The sequence below is a fragment of the Pinus tabuliformis genome, chromosome X, assembly GCF_031772625.1.
Source record: "Pinus tabuliformis cultivar Carrire ecotype Pingquan chromosome X, CPIR1, whole genome shotgun sequence".
In the NCBI taxonomy this organism is placed as follows: Eukaryota; Viridiplantae; Streptophyta; class Pinopsida; order Pinales; family Pinaceae; genus Pinus; species Pinus tabuliformis.
In genome coordinates, this window is record NC_142308.1 from 1,741,130,835 (window position 1) to 1,741,150,246 (window position 19,412).

General features: G+C 41.7%; 1 pseudogene; it reads left to right on the top strand.

Annotated features, from left to right (window-relative positions):
- The first annotated feature begins 3,902 nt into the window (after positions 1 to 3,902).
- Positions 3,903 to 19,412, top strand: part of LOC149146756 (serine/threonine protein phosphatase 2A 57 kDa regulatory subunit B' beta isoform-like) — a 47,110-nt pseudogene continuing 31,600 nt past the window's right edge.

The following is a 19,412-nucleotide window of genomic DNA, read 5'->3' on the forward strand; positions in this document are numbered from 1 at the left end:
TACTTCTCCCAAAGTATTTTTTTAGTTGGGAACAGTTGGGCCATGGGCAATAATAGGTAACCAACAGGTAAAACCCATGATCTCCACCCATAATTAAGGAAATTTAATTTTCTAAAGTGTTTTAATACATATACGCAGGTTGGGTATATACTGACCCGCGTGTACACATGTTTAATATAGGGCAAAGTCATGTACAGGGAGTAAAACACTGTTTTTAAAATATTTGGACCAAGTCTGGAAGGAGGGGTTGCCCTAGGCCATAATCCAAGCATCACAAATACATAAGGTGATATTTGAAGCTATAAAAAATGCCCCCTAATATATGAGGTTAGAAAGGTAACATGATGGTCGAAACGTATTAAGTATATGGAAAGGAAACCTATCAAAAACTAAGATGGACTTCACCAGATTTTAGCCTGCCAAGACAGCAAAAGAAGATTAGAAAGAAACAACTGTCTGAGGCGGGCATACCCATGCTCAGAGAAATTAAATCACGTCCGCATATCAATTACAAGTAGATCCACTATGTATATAAGTATAAGGAACTGAAAGTACATAACGGATCATTTGATCACGATCGAACAGGTACATGTATGAATATCACATATAACAAGATGATCAATGAAGTTGATCACTGATGTCAAAATCTGATCCCAATAGTACCAAATGAACATGATGGAATAAGATCATACTACATCGCAACTTGGATGCCAGCATATAGGATGTCACTATGAAGGACTGCAATATATAATGTGGAATGGTGTCAACTAGCAGCAACAGAAGAAACTGACAAGTGAACCAAACAATGTTGATGCAACCCGAGGTCTTCACTGACCGCCATGGTACATTTTACACAATGGGAAAAAACAATATGAAGTCAACCATGTGAGAAATCATTTGCTTACTAGTCATTGATGTATACCATTAACGAATGCGAGACTAATCATCGATAATGATAATGAGAGTCAAGGTGCCCAGTAAAATCTAACAAGTGCAAATAGATGAGTTGAAGTGGAGCGCCTATAAGAATCTATCAATCAGGAGACAATGATGGTTTCCCACTGTTGATAGTGAAGGATCTGCCATTAATGACTACAAATCGAAGGTACTACCAAATGGTCTCTAGACCTTTGCCCTAGAGCAATGAGTCATAGCCGATAGGGAAAGATCTGCTAGAAGTAAGGCATTAAGGAATCCTTCATCAATCTAGCACGAGTGTAACCCGTATGCCAATAATGTCGAAGGAATCAAATGAAAAAGATGTAGTAACCTGACCGAAGCACGTTTTCGGCATACACAATATGTAGCTAGCACACGATAGAAACCCTCTGAACCAACCAATAATGAAAGCTGACACAGAGGAAAGGAATCCACCAATAGGGTCAAATGGAAACCAAGGAACTACATGAATCCCAATGTGTGATAATGAAAAATGATGTTGAACACAAGGGAAACCACTCAGTCAAAGACCCATGATACTGATCGATGCTGAGTACAAGGTGACCTATCAATAATGAAAATAGGGCTAAGGTGCAGCTTTAGGCTTGTCCTTAGAGTAAGATGTCTTCGTCGATAAGGAGAATACCCACCAACAAGAAGTTAATGGAGACCTTCTCAAACTAGCACGAGTAGAGGACCAATATAACTGATGTCATGCCAAAACAAGATACTCATAACCAGGGATGACCGACTGAAAATAGGTCAAGGGACACCGCAGAGAAGATGACTCAAGCTTACTTCCCTTGAACAAAAACATGACTCAGTGATGACCATGTGGTAGCATATGATGACTTTGTATAAGATCGTCATGCAAGAGGGATGAATGAACTCTCCATATGATTGGAAGAGATAACCAATCGAAGGAGAACTGACTCAATAACAAGGTTAAGGCGTACCTAAGTCAAGCTAAATCCCACCCAAATGGAGGAGATACTTTGTTCAAGTGCTTTGTTCAAGGGCGACATGACTGACTCTAGCTGCCAAAAATAAATGGAAATGTTGTCCCATTCACGCTCTTTTTTGGAATATATATTTTTTTGTCGTTTTCGTTAAGCTTGAAAAAAAAAATGCTATAGTACAATGGAAAGAATGAGTGTCAGTGAAACAGATGGTCTAGTTCCTAGGATAGGAATAATCCTATGCTCAATGCAGGGAGGTGAAATTGGTCAAGGACACTCAAACGCATGTTCCTTCCATGGGTCTCAGGGTGTGTTAAGTTGCAAAAGCTAAGGGATTGCAAGTTTGATTTTGCAAACATCATGGTCAAAAAGTGGCTTAAACATGAGTCCAAGTGAAGTCGGCTCAAGGCAAAAAAGGTGCAAATGGTCAAAATTCAATGCAGTAGTACAACTCAACACAAAGAAGCCTCTTGGGTATAAGGCCAAAACAAAGAAAAGAAGCAAAGAGGAATGAGTCTTCAATGCACAAGTCATGGTGGGACTAGAGAGGACTCTCGAGCCTATTCAATGAAGCAACATGGGCAACCAATGTCAGTGAGGTGCTAACTACAATACCCATGAAAAGGATGGCTCTACCATTGTGTCATGATTTGAAAAGTCGGTGAGTGAAGATGGTTTACGAACCATAACATGATGGGATTGACCCTGTGGAAAGTGTATTGACAAATGGAGGCTAGTATGTAAAATGCAACAGAAAAATGGCTTCCCTAACCTATATTCTAGTGAATAAACGATACCTGCCATGACGGGTTAGCAGTCATGGAACCGACGTGAAATTTCTGAAAAAGCCTCCAAAATGTTCTGAAAATCAACCTATTCTCGACAATCCAAGCTCCCTAGTTAAAAGATTCATGAAACGAAACAAAATCAAGTTTTGAAAAAAATTTGACATTTTCAAAGCTGATAAAATGACTTTTTGACTCACCATTGTTACCATTTGTGTTGACAACAAAATTTGTGGTGAAAAAGAAGTAAACTTGCTCCTCAAATAATTAAACCATTCAAATTGGCTCAAAATCATCAGGTAACCCCCAAATCTAGCTTGCATCAATTTGTGATTGTTTTTAGAAATTTTAATTGAGGTTTTACCATTGGAAATTATGTTAAAAATTTCAACGCAGTGTATACACTGGTTGGTTATGAGAAACCCGCGTATAAGCTGGCCCTGCATGCGACTGTGTATGAAATGGACCTGTGTATATGTGGTTTGGAATTAAAACTTAAAAAACTAAAGGTTAAACTCGATTTTCTTTAAGGATGACAATTAGCTGGAGGGAAAGGGAGCATGCTACTATTGATGATGAGCTTATGAATGATCGGCAAGCCTTAGATGCATTGAGGAGATGCAGCTTATTAAAATTCTTCAAAATGCCAAATATGAAAGCAAACACCCGCTTGCTTGAAATGTTAATCCACTATTGGAGTATCGAAGATGATGCATTCATGATTGATCAAATGCCGTTAAGGATAGATATAGAAGATATTTACTTTATCACTGGTCTCTCCCAGAGAAGAGAAGTTGTACATTCGACAGGTCGGTCATGAGGTAGTCTTTTAGTGGAAGACTACATACACATATATTGTCCAGGGCATCCGGAGAGGATTGGAAGCTAAATTCCAATCAAACATGTAGAGAGTTTCTCACTGAGGATCATACTATTCACCATAGCCAGGATACATAGATCAGCCTCATTGCACTAAGCATCACGACTATCCATGAGCTTGGCCATATATTGTCTCACTACTTTGTTTGATTGGTGTATGCCTCTTTTGACCAATATGAAGAGTCAGCTATGCGCCATTCAGAAAGGACAGAACAAGAAATTCGAATATGGGACCATTTTGTGCTCCTTCTTCTTCGAGAAGGTTCCAGGGTTACGTCCCAGAGTATCAGTTCCTATCAGTAGCCCCCAAGATCCTCAGATAGGTAGGTAGGCAGAACTGATGAAACGCCTTGGAGGCAGAGACATATTGAGGACTACTTTTGATGATGATTTCTTCTCCTGGTGGGAGCAGTATATCATCGTTGTGGATGACTATCCCTATGCTGGCATGGATTTCAAGGGAGATCTAGATCTGGCGCTGCTACCAGATGCAACATGGGGAGAGATAGGTAACCATTTTTTAAAATTTTGTCAATTTTTATGATTTTTATGTTTTTCAAATATGAAAATGAACTTAAAGATATTTTGATGGGATTAAATGACTGATATAATGATCATGTTCCAGATGTGGGTCTGGTATGACTGGATGGATTTCCGCGGCACAGGCATCGCAGAAGAGGTGCCGAAGAGGTGGTTGTGGAGGCTGAGAGAGTCTTATACGCAGTCCAATGAAACTTGGTGAGATTGACTCACTGGGTACCAATGGAGGGTGTAAAATATCTACCAAAGGATATGCAGTGCTGCATGGTAGGAGTTCCACGCGACTGGGTTCACCTTTTTTGGCTTGTGGCCAAAGCAGTAGTCACCTACTTAGTCACTCATCCTGAGCCAGGCCATTAGATGTACTGGACATGATTATGGGCATTTTAGTCCTGGTTTTGTATATTATTTTTCAAACACTATATGTACACACTGGAGATTTTATGATATATATATATATATATATATATATATATATATATATATATATATATATACAGTTCTGACCTTTTGATGTTTATTTTTATCTTGATGAATGAATGATGTGCCAATCTAAAGCTTGATTAGTGATAGAATCTGCTAATGAGTTATCAGATCGTGGAATGTGCAAATAAGTAATATAAATAAATGATCTTTGCAACACCCTCACTCTCAAATATTGGTTATATAAATAAGGAACCCAAACCCGAAAATGTTATTTAATTGTGACACTACTAGTTGTGGATCAAGATAGACTACCAAAGAATCGTTTCCATAAGAAATAACTTTGGATAGTAAATTAATGATGGCAATATACGCGGCCATATTATTTGATGCAGGACCAATATATACTCCCCTTGATAGCATCAACTAACTAGTTGGGTAATATATCACCCAAGCTACGGAAGTGAGGTTCCGAGTGTACCGACTAGCACCATCAGCGAATCTGAACTAGACCAAGTCATCCATCAAAACCTACCAAAGTATATCAAAAATAGTGTCAATATCACAAAAACTCCCGATAATATATGTACAAAAATACAAAATATACAAAGAATCCATTACTCGGCCATAACCTAGGCAAAGTACTTCTTGAGGTAGAGCCCATTTCAGGACTCTGCTAACTTGTTCCCTTCAAAATTGACTAACTCATAAGCCCCTTTTTCTAAAACTTGTTTCACTATAAATGGACCATACCACATAGACTTGAATTTTCCTGCCCCTAAGGCATATTTATCTTGGTCATAGACCAAGGCAAGGTCGCCTTCAGAAAAGACTTGAGGACAAACAACTCTATCATACTGAGTTTTAACCCTTTTCTTATGAGCCTCATTGATTGTGGTGGCATCTTGACGCTGCTCATCGAGATGTTCCAAATGAAGGAGGCACTCTCTGAGACTAGATTTCTCTGGAAGGAGCTCAACAACTAGCTTAAGAGATGTAATTTCACATTCAACAGGAAATATAGGTTCCACCCTATAAACTAACTAAAAATTTGTAAAATTGGTGGCAGTCTTTACCAAGGTTCGGTACGCCCAGAGAGCCGGATACAACATGAGATGCCAATTGGGGCGATTTTTTTCAATTGTCATTTGTAGGATCATCTTGAGGGACTTATTCACGGCTTATACTTGGCCATTGGCTTGAGGATAATACAAAGATGAATGCTCCTGCTGGAAACCCAATTTAAGAGCCAATTCGGACATCAGTTGGTTCTGGAAATGACTGCCATGGTCAGTGAGAATCTCTCTTGGGATACAAAACTGTGAATAATCTGATTGAATAGCAACAATGCTACTATTTCACTATCATTTTTATAAGTGGGCATGGCCTCAGTCCACTTCATAGAGTAGCCTACGACCACAATAATGTACTTGTGATTCATTGTTGAAGGCCGATTAAAAATAGTAAAGTGAATACCCCACTTTGTAAAAGGACCGATAGTGATAATAGGGAAAAGAGGAGCTGGACGCGCACGCATATTTCGAGTATAGACTTGACAAGGGTGGCAAATTTTGACCGCTTCAATACAATCTTTGAAAAGTGAAGGCCAAAAGTAGCCGGCACGGAAGATTTTATGGGTTATAGGAAGCCCTGAAATATGACCACCACAAGCTCCCCTATGGCAATCATTAAGCACATACTCTGCTTCCTCTAAGGTTAAACAATGCCTAAGGATTGAATCGACCCCTCAACGATATAATGTATCAACAATGATGACATAGTTCTTAGCCAGATGACGTAATTTTTTACGTTCATCCTTGGAGGCAGCAAGAGGGAACTTTGAAGTCTGGAGATAGATTATGATATCTCCATACCAGTGATCTTGTGAAGAGATGAGGAACATATGTTCATTAGGAAAAATTTCCTCATAAATGATATCTTCTTCACAAGGTAGCTCAAAAAATAATTCTGCAAAAACCAATGATTTCTTAGACTTGGCCGAGAACAACTCAAGATTGAACTCTTGTAAAATAACAATCCATCTATTGTATTTACCCCCAACCACTCACCTACTGAGGACAAATTGGAAAGGATTGACCACCTTTAAGACAAAAGTTTTGTGTAGTAGAATATAATGGCGAAGCCGCTAGACAACATGGACAGCTTCCAAGGCTAATTTCTTAACCGAAGAATAGCATAGTTCAGGGCCTACCAAGCCTCGACTCAAATAGTAAATCACATGCTCTGTGAGAGCATCATCTTCCTGAAACAAAACCATACCTATGGTTGATTCTGCAATTGCATGACATAAAAGGAAATCTCTACCATAATCTGGTGGACTCAAAAGCGGGCCAGAGATCAACGCCTGCTTCAAGGCATCAAAAGATCGTTGTGCAAAATCGTCTCATAAAAATGGAACTCCTTTCCTGACCAAATGCATAAACCCTTTAGTTATCTCAACATAATTCGCGATAAACCGTCTCAAGAAATTTGCCTTCCCCTGAAGACTTTGAAGTTGTCGGATGGAAGACGGGGGAGGCAACTGAACTATTTCCTCCACCTTGAAGGGATCAACTTGAATCCCTTCAGTTGACACAATGAACCCTAACAACTGACTAGATGTAACTGAAAAAAAAGTATTTATTTGGATTCAACGGGATCTTGTAAAAATGACATCGTTCAAACACCAACTGAAGGTGATTAGGATGATCAACTCTCTTCTCGGAATGAGCAGCTAAATCATCCAAGTATGCTTTGATGGCATGCTTGATGTCGTGGAAAGCGTATGACATGGCCCGATGGAATGTAGCTCCAACATTTTTAATACTGAAAGGAATAATTTTGTACGCAAAGGTACCCTAGGGACATATGAAAGATGTCTTGTGCTGGTCTTCTGGACAGATAGATATCTGATTGTAACCAAAGAATCCATCCATGAAGGAAAAAATATCATTACCCACACATTCATCAACTATATGATCGATAAACGGTGTGGGGTAATTATTTTTCAGACAAGCTTTGTTTAAATCCATAAATTCAATGCATACATGGATTTTTCCTTGCTTTTTATCAACTAGGACTGGATTAGAAACCCAATCCGTTAGAGGAACGAAGTATATAAAACCCGCCTTGAGAAGCTATTTTACTTTACCTTTAATAGCTGCTTCTTTCCTAGGATTGACCATCCAAAGCGTCTGACGTATCGACTTAGCATTTTCATATGTCTTGATCTCATGTTGAATGATGGATGGATCAATACCAGGCGTTTCTTCATAAGACCAAGCGAATAGATCCCAAAACTCTTTAAAAGGGTTGGTATAAATCTGAATTTCTTCAGGGGAACATTCGGCTCTGATGAAGACATTTTCTATCACATTAGGGTTCCTAGAGATGTTTAAAGGTACCATTTTTGAAATGACCGACATATTACCTTCAACATGGATATGTGTTGGAGCCAAAGGGTTTGAAACCATACAAACATCGCTAGTTGGATCAACTTCCCCTATCACTGAAAGTAAAGCAGTTCATTGAGTTGGACATGATTGGAGTACCTCTAAAGTAGACATAGCACATGGAATTTGAGCCAGATCCTCAACAATGGAGTACTTCTCAGCTGCCCTAGCATTACAGTTGATTGTCGCATGTTTGGCCAAAGCTTTCGGTATCTGAGGTATAGACTCGACAGAGGGTCGCTCAATATGAAGTGGATCCATAGTGTTAGTGTCAGTCTTTGCAACCTTCCTCCAGTGATCAAATACGCTCTTACAAAGTAATTTTAAGGTGTTAAGGCCAAATTTTGTCATTCCAGTGAGTCTTCAAGAAAAATTTGGTCACTAGGTATTAGGTCTAGGGTTTGTTTTCACTCCCTTCAAAGTTGTCCAAATGTCGGTCCAGGTCACCACTCAACTGAGTGTACCCTCATTCATAGGGTTGTCATGATCATGTTAGGTTCCAATGGGTCATTTTACACCTTGACCATGCTTCAGTTCTGCCTAGGTAAGGTTCGTTTCCCTCTCCTAGGGTTTTGAAGGTAATTTGATCCGGATTTAAACAGGAACGCAACAAATTACAGAGATAACCATATACACAAAGATGCAGCGGAAATAATACTTCATTTCATTAATGGAAAATACTCAAATATGCTTACAACAGAAATGGAAATAAACTAGCTAGGGCGATGGTAGCTTATCTCTGAGAAGAGATGTGATGGCTACATGCCTCTGAACTGTCTTACAATGAGGCTCGGAGGACTATTTATTGTTGAGAAACAATAGAAAACCCTTCACATTCCAAAATCTAACCCTAGAAGATGAAACGCCAAATTGTGGGCCCTGTTTTTGGGTAAGTTGGTACATCAACTTCCCGGGGTCGCGAATTGGTCATACTATCTCCGTTTGACGTGCATGATAGCCCGTTGGAAAGATCTCTCCGAGGACTACAACGGAAAAGACGATTTTTATTAGAAAAATCGTTGGCGGTCCCAAAAAACGTCGTTTAGGGCCTCAAAACGGCTCCGGAAGTTCAGGACCCGAAAAACTGCTAAAAATAGTAAGTTGTGCTACAATTAAGGAAACTGAAAATGCTGAGAAAGACAATGGTGGGGGTCCAGGTGGACTTGGTAGGTGGCCACCAATATCCACCTGGATCAAGGTGGCCACCAATATCCACCTGGATCATTCCTCCCCCCTTAGGAAGCAATGGTCCCCATTGCGTTGAGATCCTCCATGAGATGAGGAAACTTCTGCTGAACTTGTTCCCTGGTGAGCCACTTGCCCTGCTGAAGGAGTTGGCCTGCTTTGACAACTCGATACAGTTGGATATTCTGTTGGCGAGTGTTCTTGATCTGTGTGTCCATGATCCGATCAGTTGCAGCTTGTTCCATGCAATCTGGATTTAATTCTGTGGGTTTGAGCTGTTCTGCAATGTCGGATGTGTCTAGCAATGGTGGAAAGTATGGCCGAAGGCGGTCCACATTGAACACTGGGTGCAGGCCAAGGAATGGGGGAATGCTGAGCTCAAATGCATTGTCTCCCATAGCCTTAGTAATGGTGTAAGGACCATATCGGAGTGGTCTCAATTTCTGATAGGCTCCAGTAAGGCGTTCCTTTTGCAAATGCAACCAGACTTTGTCGCCCACCTGAAACTTGTGTGGCACCCGATGTTGATCATGTCGCTGCTTGTACTTGGCATTTGATTTCTCAAGAATTTCATGGACCTGCTGGCGAATATGTTGGATGCGCTCAATGAAGCTGGTGGCCTTATCTGTTTCGGACTGGACATGAGCTGAATTCATGTGAGTAGAAGCAAGTGGCATGGCCACATCAATGGGGCACAGTGGCTGGAATCCCAAACCCACCTGAAAAGGGCTATGGCCAGTGGAGCTGTGAAGAGCTCGGTTCTAGCTATGCTGAACATAGGGGAGGCTCTCGTCCCATGTGCGTGGATGCTTTGAGTTATACATGCGCAGAATGTGCACAATCATCCTATTGACAACCTCTGTCTGGCCATCAGTTTGAGGATGGAAGGCTGTGGACTTCGTGAGTTTGGTGTCCATCATTGACCAGAGACTAGACCAAAATGTGCTGAGAAACCGACTGTCCCGATCTGAGATGATAAACTGTGGGATCCCAAAGTGCACCCACACTCGTTCAAAGAAGAGTTTAGCAGTGGCTTCTGCTGTGATATTCTTCTTGCAGGCCATCATAATGGCCATCTTTGAGAACCTGTCGACGACCACAAAAACACAGTCATTTCCATGCTTAGTGGAAGGAAGGACTGACATGTAATCCATGGAGATGGATTCCCAAGGTCGACTAGGGGTAGGCAACGGGGTGTAGAGGCCTTGCTTCTTAATGGTCGGTTTGGTAATGGCACAGGCAGTACATGATCGGATGTACTTCCCAACATCCTGTCGAAGATTCGGCCAATAGAAATAATTTTGTAGTACTGCCACTGTTTTCTCGACCCCGAAATGCCCAGCAGCCCGACTGTAGTGTGCTTCCCAAATCATCTTGGCACGCTCGCTTGAAGGAACACAAAGGTGACCGAGGTGGCATAATAGGGCATCCTGGAGGTGAAAATCTGCAACCTGCCGACCCTCCAAGAGTGTCTGGTATGTGTGGCCGAATTCTGGGTCGCTTTTGTAGAGAAGTGGCCAATCAGAAGTCTGGTGCCCGCAGGAGTTGAGCACGGTGGTTAGCGCCATGATCGGTGGTCGACTGAGGCAATCTGCAACATTATTGGTGTTGCCCTTTTTGTACTTGATATTCAAGTGAAACTGTTGCAGGTATGTAGACCACTTCTGATGGCGATCATTTTGCAATTTCCCTTGGGTCTGTATGAACTGCAGAGGTCGGTGGTCTGTGTGGATGACCGTTTCCTTCCCCAAAATGTAATGCTTCCATTGTCGGCAGGCCTGTACAATGGAATACATCTCTTTATCATAAGTGGGGTACTTCCGGACTGTGTTTGAAAGTGTTTCACTGTGATATGCCACTGGATGTCCATGTTGAGTAAGGACTGCCCCAATAGCATAGTCAGAGGCATCTGTCTCGACCTCAAATGGTTGTTGTAAATCTGGTAACGCGAGCATTGGTGTCGTGCAGAGGCGATCCTTCAACTCCCTGAATGCCTTCTGTTGAGATTCAGACCAAAAGAATTTTGCTTTCGCCCCGCCCTTGGTGACTTGACTCAAGGGCCAAGAAATATGAGAAAACCCCAACACAAACCTGCGGTAGAAGTTGGCAAGACCTAGAAAGCTGCGTAGCTTTGTTAGAGTGGTTGGAGAGGGCCAATCCCGAATGACTTGGACCTTGGCTGGATCGACATGCACCCCCTGTTCATCAATGATGTATCCCAGATACTGAACCTCGGTCATGCCAAAAGTGCATTTCTCCAAATTGGCACATAGCTTGTGTTGCCGCAGTGTTTGGAGAACCTGTCGGATGTGGTGGAGGTGCTCTTCCCAACTCTGGCTGAAGATCAGAATGTCATCCAAGTATACTACTACAAAGGAGTTGGTGAATGGCCGTAAGATGTCATCCATTAGCCTCATAAAGGTTGGAGGAGCATTCGTCAATCCGAAAGGCATGACCAACCATTCGAAGAGGCCCTCCTTGGATTTGAAGGCAGTCTTCCACACATCTGAGGGTTCGATTGGTACCTGGTGATATCCTGACTTCAGATCGATCTTGCTGAAATATTTCGCCCCCTTTAGTTGGTCTAGGAGGTCATCAATCCGTGGGATCGGGTACCTATTACGGACAGTGATCTTGTTCAACGCCCGATAGTCAATACAGAGTCTCCACGTCCCATCCTTCTTCTGTACCAACACGATCGGGCTCCCACAGGGCGATGAACTTGGACGGATGTGACCTTTCTGCAAGAGCTCCTGAATCTGCCTCTTGATTTCATCGTTCTCTAGAACGGAGCGCCGATAAATTGGTCCATTGGGTAGCGGTGCACCTGGGGTCAGATCGATGGAGTGCTTGACTTGACAGTGCAGAGGAACCCCTGCCGGGGAGGTGAAGATGTCCTCGTACTCCTCCACAATCTTGTCCATCTGTAGTTGTCGTGCAGAGGGGCCCCGTTTGGAGGCCGCGGCCACTGTCTTCTTCTTTCCTTGAGGGCGTATCATCAGGAAAACAAATTTCCTGGTTTTGGAAATGATCTTACTGCATTGTTTTGCAGTAATCAAAGAGAGGGCGGCAGGTGGTGCTACCTCTGGTATCCTGAACAACTTATTTCCCAATGTAATAATAACTGGACGGGGCCTCGATTCATACACAGCATGTCGCTTCCACAAGTATGGTTGTCCTAGTAATACATCACAAACTTCAAGGGGAGCAATTTCACACAATACCTCATCCGTGAAGGGCTTGATGTTGTATGGAAGGCGACACTGCTGGCTCACGCGAAGATCTCGTCCTTGGTGAAGCCACCCAATGGTGTATGGTTGTGGATGTGATGTGGTCGGTAAGCCCAACCACTTCACGACCTCTGCCGAAATGAGGTTCTTTTGACTCCCGCTATCAACAATGAACTGTATCGGGGAGCCCTTTACCCACATCTGGGAGTGGAAGAGACGCTCCTCCTCCTCTGGATCTTCAGGTTCATTTTTCTGGATCTTTGCGGTAGCAACAGTGGCGCTGGGGTCCGCATCAATGATCTGCTTCCCTTTTTCATACCCCTTATCGGGTTCTGACTTCGTGTCGGAACATGCATCTGATTCTGAAACCTTTAGCTCAGCCACCAGTGACTGCTTGGCCCGACACTCACTTGTGTTGTGAGTGGAGCTCTTATGGAACTCGCACCATTTTCCAGTGTCCTTTCTCGGCTTCGCGGCGCTGTTCTTTGCTTGCAGCTTCGGCTGGTTGTCTTGGGCTATCCCGCCTTGGATTTGTCCTTTGTTCTGTGGTTTAGGGGCACCTTTCCCCTGCTTTGGATTCGCAGATCCAAAGTCTCGCTTCTTTTGTTTAAACTTCTGCTCAACCTTGACGGCATACCGGTATGCTGCGCCAAGCGAGGGGATGTTTAGGAATTGTATTTCTTCCTGGATGTACTTGTGCAGGCAGCCACGGTATTTGAGTATCAAATGTTGCTCTGAATCCTTGATACCCAACTTTGTGCGAAGGGTATGGAAAAGATTGGTGAACTCCGGCACGTCTTGGTCCCTTCCCTGCCGCAGCGTGGTCCACTTTATGTATTCATCCTTATAGCTCCCAACAGGGTAGTACTGCTCCTTGATAGCATCCCGGAACGAATCCCAGGTGGGTGCGGCTGAAAATAGTGAGCCAGTACTTTCATCCTTCTGCTCGCAGTAGGTTTCCCACCAGTCCTTGACGTGGGGGGCTGCTTTGAGGAGAGCAAAAACAATCTTTTCCCGACTCGAAAATTCATGAACAGAAAAATAACCCTCTAGCAGATTTAACCATTTATCTACGGCATCTGCGTCTATCTGACCTTCGAATATGGGGATTTCAAAATTAACTTGTACCTTAAAGGGTGTGGCGTTTCCAGAGTAGCTGCTGGAAGCCTATGCGTTGCTTCTCGGTAGCCGCTGAAGGATCTGGGAAAAACAGTCCATCATCGCGTTCCGTTGTCGCTCGAGGGCTTCTTCGAGCAAGATTTTGATGGGATCTCCTGCCCCCTCGTCTTTCTTCTTGTCCGCCATGGGAGGCCGTCGGGATTTGCGAGGCTGGTCTTGCAAAGGTTCAACCAGTTCAAGCCCTAACTCCTTATATCCCGACCTTGTTGGGGACATGCAAAGAAAAACAGAGAAAAAGCAGATCACTCTGATACCACTGATCCGGATTTAAACAGGAACACAACAAATTACAGAGATAACCATATACACAAAGATGCAGTGGAAATAATACTTCATTTCATTAATGGAAAATACTCAAATATGCTTACAACAGAAATGGAAATAAACTAGCTAGGGCGATGGTAGCTTATCTCTGAGAAGAGATGTGATGGCTACATGCCTCTGAACTGTCTTACAATGAGGCTCGGAGGCCTATTTATTGTTGAGAAACAATAGAAAACCCTTCACATTCCAAAACCTAACCCTAGAAGATGAAACGCCAAATTGTGGGCCCCGTTTTTGGGTAAGTTGGTACATCAACTTCCCGGGGTCGCGAATTGGTCATACTATCTCCGTTTGACGTGCATGATAGCCCGTTGGAAAGATCTCTCCGAGGACTACGACGGAAAAGACGATTTTTATCAGAAAAATCGCTGGCGGTAGATTTCCCAAAAAACGTCGTTTAGGAATCTACCAAAAAACGTCGTTTAGGGCCTCAAAACGGCTCCGGAAGTTCAGGACCCGAAAAACTGCTAAAAATAGTAAGTTGTGCTACAAGTAAGGAAACTGAAAATGCTGAGAAAGACAATGGTGGGGGTCCAGGTGGACTTGGCAGGTGGCCACCAATATCCACCTGGATCAAGGTGGCCACCAATATCCACCTGGATCATAATTTCTCTTGGATGGTCAAATAATCAACAAAAGTTGTATCCTGATGTTCATACACCTTCCCCTATCCTTAGTGTACCTTATTAAACACTTCCCATCACTGATATCCCTCAAATTTCTCATTTGGCACAAACCCTAGCTTCTTGCTACAATTTGACAATTTTCTAGGCTAGGCCTGTGTTTTGCCCTTTTGGACCCTTTCCCCTCACTCAATCTTTGAGATTCTACTTTCCTCTGCTTCCTAACATCCCTCCCTACTACCCAAAATTTTCTCAAGAATTTGGAATGTTAGGTAAAGTTGACTCAGGATAGAGTCAAAGTTGACCAGGTTAAACACTGATGGTTTTGGGGCACATGGTATTGTGCACCCATAGTATTCTACCCATGGTATTATATGTAATGGAGCTTATAAAACGTTGGAAGGACTTCATTGTAATGTAAGACCTGGAGGTGAGTGGTGAAGGCTCACTTGGTCGGATTGGCCAGGGTTTTGGCCAATGCTAATAAGATCTTATTAGGTTGGGTTTTTTCCCGGATTTGGGGTTTTCCCGAATAAACATTTGTGTTTGTGTTTATGGTTGTTGCTGGTTATTTTTATATTTATTCCTTTTAGTAATTATTTATGTTATGCAGTAAATTTCTTAAAAATTGGTATCAGAGCCAGATATTGGTTTCAAAGGGATTCTTTGATGCTAGGGGTTTATAGTGCATGATAAGATCAATGCAGCCTTTTTATAGATCTGGGTCTGGAAAATAATGGTGGAACAATCGTATGCGAAAGAACCTCAAGGAGAATGTGAAGAAGATAGTCCCGTAATTGCTAGGGATCGCAATGAATTTGTGATATTTACCGGCTTGGAAATTGCTGACGAATTGTTCGGGATTCATGCAGCTATTTAAAGAAGGTTGAGAGATACCTTTGGTAATATTAAAATTCAAGGCTGATTTTGTTCGGAGCTTTTCTCGTGGGGAATCAATAAGGGATATTTCCTGTGTGTTCTATGCCATGTTGAAAGATGGAGTAGGCGTGGGCTGCATGGAGGTCAGTGGAAGCAAATTGTTCATGCGGCTTCAAAAATTGTTCATTTTCTGCTATGTGAGGCCACTGGTGCTAGAATTTATGAGGTTCTCATCGGGCTCGTAGTTGGAGCAGTTTGATAGAAGTTTATGACCAAATCAGATTGAGAGAGGATGGATCATAATGGTAGCAGCAATAAACAAAAAAAAATTAATGAATTCAAAATTATTGCATGTAAATGGGCATACTACTGTAAGCCCTGGTAAGGCATGTGTACCCCTCAGTAATCACCGGTGAAGTTTTGGTTAGACCTAGGTGATAGGGGGGATGTCGGGTTAATAAAACCCCAGGTAAAAACTCTGAGGGGGGTAAGCACTAGAGTGAGTGGGATTGTCTCACTTAGCAGGTTTGGCTGGAGTTAGTCAAGGAAACCAAGTCAAGTTTAAGGGGGGAATTGTTAGGTAAACTTAACTCAGGATAGAGTCAAAATTGACCAAGTTAAATAGTGATGGTTTTGGGGCACATGGTATTGTGCACCCATAGTATTCTACCCATGGTATTATATGTAATGGAGCTTATAAAAGGCTGGAAGGACTTCATTGTAATGTAAGACCTAGAGGTGCGTGGTGAAGGATCACTTGGTTGGATTGGACAGGGTTTTGGTAAATGCTAATAAGATCTTATTAGGTTGGGTTTTTCCCCAGATTTGGGGTTTTCCCGGATAAACATTTGTGTTTATGTTCTTATGGTTGTTGCTAGTTATTTTTATACCTATTCCTCTTAGTAATTATTTATGTTATGTAGTAAATTTCTTAACATAGAAGCCCCTTATCCCCTTCATTTCACTTCATTTCGACAAATCCCTTGTTCCACACATCGGGATAGGTTTTACTCCAATGATGTTTCTAAGCAAGAAAAGATGAATTTGGGAAAACTAAGAGGTATTTGTCCACAATAGGCCAAGGAAGAAAAATCTCCTTCACTTTTTACACAGGTGCAATGGTTTTAGATAAATGTCAAAAATACAGTTGCCTCTAGAGAATTGATGCACCTTTGTAATTACCTTGGGAAAATCAAGATTTATCCTAGCTTGGTTGGCCAAATGACTTGCTTGATGATTCAAATGATAACTAGACACGAAGTGATTTCTAATGAGCTATGATGAGCTCAATTTCGGGTTGAGAAAGACCTTCAAAAGTTGACTGCAACAACACTTTGCCTTGATGCAGCCTTATTTTGCACATTTTGACCAGTCTTGGGAGATTTGACATTTGACAGGGAAAATGAACTCCAAATTAAAAAATTCAAGCTAGTTTGGAAATTAGACTCAATAATATTTCCAACGAGCTATCCTACACCCAATTTAGACACTGGTAACACCTCCAAAACTTGTCTGCAAAAAGTCACTGCGCACTCATCTAGCGTGGCACATTGGGCAGTGATTTATAGTGTAATTTTATAACTGGCGCTATGCATTGGGCAGCACGGAAAATTGGGATAAAAAGCCTGAAATCCATTCAAATCTTCCACCAAAGCTCCCAAAATTGTAAATTCCTCATTTCCCAAGTAATTTCACACTCCAATATGCTCAATGCATGAGTTTGTCTCAGTCCTCTTGGTGATTTAATAGGGAAATATTAAAACCCTATCTCCTTGCACAGTTTCATTGAAAATTTGCCTAAGGTTTGTAAAATTGCCATTTTTTGCTGTCTTATTCCCCTATACCACCTTTACATCCCCTTCACTATATTTCACTAATTTTGTTTCCCATTCCCCCTCTCATTTCCACTCATCCTACTCCCCTATCCCCAAAACCCTAAAACCCTAGCTTCTAGGGTGAAACCCTAGTTTTCTTCATTGCACTAATGGTTGTATACCCTATCCCCTTAATCCCACTCCCCTCATACATTTTCCCCTTAATCCCATTCTCCCCATATAATTTCCCAAACCCTATCCATATCCCTAAACCCTACTCACATCCCTAAACTCTTACTCCCATCCTTAAACTCTGTTCACACATACATTTTTACACTCTCTTCCATACACTCTACCCATTTCATTCCTCCACCATATTTTGACACTGTTATCCACCAAACCATCCATATACAACCACATTTTTCAAAACCAAAGGAAAACAATGGAAAGAGACAGTGATCATGGGTATGAGCAAGAGATTGAACATGACCGGGAATCTTGGCTTGACAAGGAAAATATCCACTTGGAAAAGATGCTAGAGAAGGCCAACAGAGAGAAAAACATGTTGAGGAATATGGTATACCACTACTTGGCAAGAAACATGGTGTGTCAAGCGCGAATTAGGAATTTGAAGGCCAAGTTGAAGAAGGCATCGAGGAAGCGAAAAGAGCAAGATAGACTTCAGATCTTGGCTAAGGCTTCCTTGGCCCAACACATCACTTGATGAAGGATACCCAGCCCAAATTTCAAGAAATTTGGGACACTTTTTGCAATTTTGAAATTTTTGGCTTAAAAAACAGGTTTTTCTGCCTGATGCGCCGCACCACCTGGTGCGCGCTTTTTCCAGGGACCTCCTTTTGAGGAAAACTCAGCAGTTCTAGATTTTTCATGGAAATATATGAATTCCTACAAATGGAAAATAAATTTTGACAGGTTTTGAGCTTCCAAAAAGGTCAAAAACACCTCAAAAATGACCTTTCTGCCCCTTTTTAGACACAGAGGAAGCAGTGTTGGGAGAACTCAGTTTTGGAGGGCCAAATGGAGGCCAAATTTAGAAATTCCACTTATTCTAGAAAGTAGACAGGTAGGCCTTTCCAGCAAGCCCACTTGGAGAATATTTGGACATAGGGAAGGCCTCCAAAATTAGCTGCAAAATGGTGTTATGCATAGGGAAATCAGTGCGGCACATTGGAGGAAGTTTGCTCATTTTGGCCAAAAAACTCTATTTTTCACCTAGTTTCTTCACAGTTTGACTTTTATCTTTCTAATAGTCGAAATCATGATGTAATTTAATGTGACTTGATGGATTTTTATGTAATTATGATAGATTTTCACTCATAGAGGTAGATTCATCGTGAAAAAGTAGTTTGCAACTGAATGAATAAGTTTCCTAGGTTTTAGAGGCATGATGTTCCACTGCCTACTTTTTAGTTATTAGTTTAGATCTTCTTGAAACAACTCCTAAACTCATGAACTCGACCCCTAAATCTTAGTATGAGTTGTTTGATGCCTATATCTAGTAGTTTTCAGTCATTGAGAAAGGTTGGACTCTTGTCAATGCTTTGAGCATTGTTGTACACTCTTTTCAGCAGTTTGGCAAAGGAATTGACCAGGGTTTGCAACACTTAATGGGATTCTTGTGGCATATTGATTTGGTATTGTGTTTTCTTATGTAATTTCAAGTTTTACATGTGATTTATGTATGCCATTATCTCTATTTTCTTCATCTTAACTAAATCAAAAAAGGATAAAGGTAGAATACATTGAAATTGTGGTGCTCTACCTAGGGTTTGTTTAGTTATCTATGTTTTCAGCTATTGAAGAAGATACCTGAGTCTTTCATATCCTCTCCAAATTATCACTAGTCTAAAATCTCTCCATCTCACTCAAATTTGAATTGCTAAACCATTTTCCTACCTCGCCCCATAGAGATCTCTGCAAAACAATGTCCATTCCCTGCACCCAAACCTGCCTTTCATAATTGAGCCAGAAAACCTATTTTAAATTCAATCAAACACCTCTTTACACATACCTAGCCTAAAATTAGCCATTAAATTAGTCATCTCAAGCCTCATATGCCATATTTTCTGAGATTGACAAGGAGAGAGCCCTCTCCCGACCTAGTAGGGCTAGCTACCAGGTTAAGCGTGGTTTGATGTTACCCTAGATCCTGCCTTTCTTAGCCTGAGGTAGATTTAGGC